Source organism: Pezoporus occidentalis, unplaced genomic scaffold (genome assembly GCF_034315485.1).
Source record: "Pezoporus occidentalis ecotype Australia unplaced genomic scaffold, CSIRO_AGI_Poc_V1 ctg3, whole genome shotgun sequence".
Lineage (NCBI taxonomy): Eukaryota > Metazoa > Chordata > Aves > Psittaciformes > Psittacidae > Pezoporus > Pezoporus occidentalis.
The window spans coordinates 6,877,799-6,883,502 of record NW_026914940.1 but is presented as its reverse complement, the minus strand read 5'-3'; positions in this window follow the sequence as shown (position 1 = coordinate 6,883,502).

Sequence of the window (5,704 nt, the reverse complement as noted above, 5' to 3'; positions counted from 1 at the left end):
GATGGATGAATAACTGAGAGTAATAGTAACTGAGACAGTTTGGTGTAAATTTGGGCTAAAGGTTTATTGCAGGTGCTGTTGGTATCACCTGCTCTCAAACTTCTGGAAAGGTCTTAGCACTCCTTGAATCCAGTGTTAAGTCTCTATTTTAGTCTGGGTGGAGTGGAGTTAACTTTCTTCATAGCAGCTCATACGGTGCTGTGTTTGGGATTGGTGGTAAAACACTGTATTATCCCACACCAGAGTTTTGGCTGCTGCTGAACAGCATTTGCAGTGTGAAGACCTCTGTGCCTCACTCTGCCCGTCCCAGAAACTCACCTGGGGTAAACAAGAGGCTGGGAGGGGACACAGCCAGAACAACAGACCCAAATTGCCCAGAGGGTTATTCCATCCCATATAACATCAGCCTTGGCAATAAGATGGGATGGAGGGAGAAGGAGTCTTTCCAAGGTGAATATTGCTCAGACGCTGACCAGGCATTGGTCTGCTGGTGGGGGGATAATGAGAAATTGATTGGCTTTACATAACTTGTTTTTCCTTCTTCTTTCACTGATAAAACTCTATCTTGACCCATCAGTTTTCTTGCTTTTGTTCTTCCTGTTCTCTCCCCCATCCCACAGAGGGGAGAGGGGGAAACGAGCAAGTGGCTGTGTGGGTGCTTGGCTGCAGGCCAGGGTCAAATCACAACCATATGTGTTCCCCAAAGCATCACCAGCCTAACTCACTCCTGGCTCACCTACTTTGATGGACTAAACACATGGTTAAAATGCTATTTTTTCCCCCATTTTTTTCTAGAAGCTCTATTGCCTTTATTTCTATTTAGCCTGTCTTGACATTTACCTCTTATTTATTTCTATTTCCTTAACCTACCTATTCAAATCAAATCCTCAAACAACAGAGCCTGTCAGCTTGCAGAACTTCTCTCCACAACCAACTCTTTGATGTTCCCAGTGATGAACCATCGTCTGCCTGTGCCTCCACTGCTGCAGGCAGAAGCTTGGTGCCCCATCAGTGTCTTGGAGAGCTTGCTCACACATACCCACCCTCTGACATCTGAACATAAGGATGTGTTATGCAGTCCTCCAACGCGCAAAGAAGAAATAGGAGTGGAAAACACTTTTTCCACTGTTTTCTACCACTCAGGCATGTGCGCGGGCTGAACATACGCTGTGGCTCCAAACTGGACGTGCTTCAAAGCACAGCTCAAGTGTGGCCAGTCCATTCAAACACCCAGCCCCAGACTGCAGGTTTGGGCTGAGGCAGCAATGTGCAGCTCCCCTGGATGGTGACAGCTTTTGGGGAACAATCTCAGGAAGGTAAGGAGGGAAACACAAAATTCCACATGGGAAGAAACGCTGTAAGGCATTTTGGAGGTTTGGTTGGGGCGTCTTTGGAGGATGCCTTTAGAGCCTTGGTTTGGACATCCTTGGAGGAACGTGATGGACCTGCAGCATTAGTGGCATAGGATGGGATGCTTTTGTTACTGATTTAGTGTCTCTGTGGACAGGGAGATGGCTGGTAGTTGCTGTGTAACTCTGGAGTCTGATTATGTGGAAAGAGTAACTATTCTGGGAGATGTCCTGTCTTAGTAGGAGTGTTAATGTCACAGACACAGACATATTCCCATATGGATATATTTATATTCTGCCAGCCAAAGGTTACTTTAGAAACTAAGGAGTAAAGCAACACAGTGAATTTTCCTATATGAGAAAATTAAACTGAAAGCACTGAGATTTGCTTCTGCATAGAAGTATCTAACCTTGGAGAACTTTTCACATTTTATTTCACATTGCCTGGAGATAAGAAGAGGTAATGAGATCTGCTCCCTGAAAGTCTGCAGGAAAGACAAGTGAAAACAGAGATTTTTAAAGGTGGCAAGGGACTCCCTTGCCTTTTCATTCATTGGGTTTAATTGCTATCCTGAATGTGAGCCATCAAAGGAACCTATGCCATGAACTGAAGCCATATTGTTCCCCTGTGGGTACTTTATTTCTTCATTTGATGGTATAAGCAAAGTCCTTTGTCCAACTCCTGTGGTCGGTCCATCTGTCTGAATGTTGCTGTTGTCGCTGCATGTCTTAGTGGTCTCAGGGGGTCTTCAGATGGTAATTTTATGCAAATTACTTTCCTGATGAAAGCATTGCAGACCTGGAAGCTGCATTTCAGTGCACTCCTTGTGCGTGGACCTGAAACCAAAAGTGATTTTTCAACAGCAAGCTGTTCCCTTTATATACAACACTTCCGTTTCCTTTGCTAAGGGTGACAGAGAACAGAAGCTGCGTGGAGACCCCAGCAGCCTTCCAGTATCTGAAGGGGGCCTACAAGGATGCTGGAGGGGGACTCTTCATTAGAGACTGTAGTGATAGGACAAGGAGTGATGGGCTCAAACTTAAACAGAATTTCAGGTTAGACATATGGAAGAAGTTCTTTACTGTGAGGGTGGTGAGGCACTGGAATGGGTTGCCTAAAGAAGTGGTAAAATCTCTATCACTGGCAGTGTTCAAGGCCAGGTTGGACAGAGCCTTGGCTGATATGGTTTAGTGTGAGGTGTCCCTGCCCATGGTGGGGGGGGGGGGGGGGGGGGAGCTGAATGATCGAAGGTCCTTTCCAACCCAAACCACTCTATGATTCTATGAAATTCTTTTCACCTCCTCTTCACAGTGGCAAGTACGAAGGTACAGAGCCACTGTGAAGGATAGTCCAGTTCAATAGCTACCCCAGGTTAATGCTCCTGCTTTCTCTGTTTGGAACAACCCTGTGACCAGCCTGGTTATAAAAGCTCTGGGCAGAAACTAGGCTTTGGGACCTGGAATGACTGGGATAGCTTCTCAGACTTCTGTGCTTCTACTTTCCATTCATTTAGACTGGATATAAGGAAGAAGTTCTTTACTGTAAGGATGGTGAGGCATTGGAATGGGTTGCCCAAGGAAGTTGTGAATGCTCCATCCCTGGCAGTGTTCAAGGCCAGGTTGGACAGAGCCTGGGGTGACATGGTTTAGTGTGAGGTATCCCTGCCCATGGTGGGGGGGTTGGAACTGGATGATCTTAAGGTCCTTTCCAACCCTAACTATTCTGTGATTCTATGATTCTATGATTTTCAACAAGTGTGATGCTGGTGGGGCTGTATCCATTAATGGTGGTTGATATCTCACTGATGCAACATGTTTAGACCCTGAGTTTAATGCATGAAGCAGCTCCTGAGAACATGGTCCTCTGAAGGTCCCACTGGAAAGCAGCTCCTACTGTGACCATCAGATCATTGCCTTACCTGAACAGGAGCGTCCTGAGCTCCTTACTGTGACCATTACACTGTTGTCTGTATCTGAATAGAAGCTTCCCTGCTATGACTTCTGGAGTTTCTACTGCTTATCAAGCAGGTTTGTCACATTTCAATGGGCAACTCGCATCAATGCTAGGCCATCTATTTGACTCATGCCCTTAATGAATGGAAATAGAACACAAGACAACTGAACAGCTTATGACACCCATGAGAAATAGCTAAGGTAGCATCTCCCCATGTAAAGCCATGGTCATGCAGATGAGGTGGTGTGTCATGTTAAAGTGATACCTGATCAAAGATGTCCATCCTCTAGATGGGTTCTTCTAATGGACAGCCTAGGCCATTCATGACTGAAGTGCCCTTGAAATAGGGACCTTGGGTGGATCCTCAGCATCTCTCCTACAAAGGGAGCCAGGTCTGTCAAGAGAACAGTGAGTGGAATCTCTTCTCAAGTTATGGCTTTTTGAGTCTGCCCTGATTTCCTTTATACTTATCACCTAAATAGAGCATGATCCATCAGGAGACCATACATGTATAAAGCTTAAGTGTCTTCTCCAGAGAGTCCTAGAGCTGACATAAAACTGAGCAGCGTAATGCCCATCACCACAAGCTTTCCAGCAGGCTGAAGCATGCTGATGTGACTGAAGAGTTCATTACACCCTTATGTGATAGAGGAGGTCCTAGGAGCTAATGTGAGTATTGTGGGAAGAAGTGTGCACAAACACCTTTTTTTGGTTACAATAAAAAATTTATTTTGATTTGTATCATACTGAAATATTAAATAAATAAAAAGTCAAAGAATGGCTGAATGAGACTCCCCATCATCAGAGAAAAAGAATTTATTATCATAATCGATTGTGTAGTCAAAGAAAAATAGGAAGAAAATCTGGTCATGGGAGAAAAAAAGTGCTCAAGAGATTTGGCTTTGGTAAAAAACATAAGAGACATTCCAGGAGTGCTTCAGAAACTTTGCAGTGGTGGCAAATACAGTACAAGAGTTTGAAACCTTGACACATTGCTAAATGTCTTCCATTGCAGTTCTCTTTGACAAAATAAACCCAGGAAGTTTCCAGCAGGAACAGAGTCTTCCACATTGGCAGTGGGAATTAAGTCTTCCCTCAGCATCATCTGTTGGAATCTCCTTATTCTGAAGGCATTTGAAAAAGCAGCAAAATCGTGGAGGAACTGAGACAAATATCCGACAGAACAGTCAGTTGCCTAAAGGACTCTAGAAAATGTTCCTCTGGAATAGAAATGTGATGGCACAGACTATCCCTCATCCTGCAGCTGGAGAGGTCCACTCTGCTCTCCACACGCTCTGAAAAATGGGCATCAGTGGTACACAGCTACTGCTTGCTCTTGGCAAGAGAATTAGATAGGAATTGCAGCTTGTTCCATGGTGAAGACACTAAATCTACCCACGATCACACACGCCATGATGTTTTATATGTGCTGTCAGAGGGAGAATATTCAGGGAAAACTGGAAATTTAATTTGGACAGCAAAAGGAAATGTTCAGAACAGCATGGGCTAGAAGACAGCTGATTAATTTACCACTGTCTTTGATCCCAAACTGTCACCTGTGTTTAAAAAGAAACCCAAATCAATGGGATTTGGGTACCAAACCCCCATGAGAGATACCATTAGAATCTTCCATGGAGTCTTTTTCCTCTTATAATTGCTTTGCTTGTATTACTGTGACATCTCACCAGAAGCACATTGATTAACAACAACTAAACCAGTGGGAATGCTTAAATCAATCAAACAAACATGGTTCAGGTAGAAATGTTTCACCCTTTCACAAAGGACATGTAGAAGACAGTAAGCCCATTGAATTTGCTGCGCCTGTGACATGCAGGTGAGTTCTGCTGGCCACCATACTGGGAAAGGGCTTCTTGACATGAGGTTGATGAACAGGTCTCAGCATGAAGATGTGAAAATCCTGCCTTTTCCATATTGCAAACCTGAAGGGCTGTGTGTGTACAGCAAAGGAAACCCAGTTCTCTGTGCAGACGTTTGGCATCCTCGGCTCTTTATATGTTGCGAGTCCAGTAATACTCATGTGGGCAGTTCATGTCAGCAAGTGGTGCCCAAACTAGGGATATTCTGACTGACCATGCCATTGTGCCATGAATTCCTGCCTTTGAGGGGAGCTCACTGTTACCAATTGGCACGGAAAAACAAGGGGATAAATACTGGCCTGAAGCACATCACTGGTTGAAGGGCTGTGCTTTCACTGAGCTCAAATACTTATCTGCTTGGTCATGCTGCCACAACTGGTGCATGAGAGAGGAGTCATTTAGATCATGATTTCTAAATTGCCACAAACCCCAACCACTGTACTACATTAAAAATGAAATATGCCATACATTAAAAAAATGAAATATGTAATACATTAAAAATGAAATATGCCATTTTTTTTTCC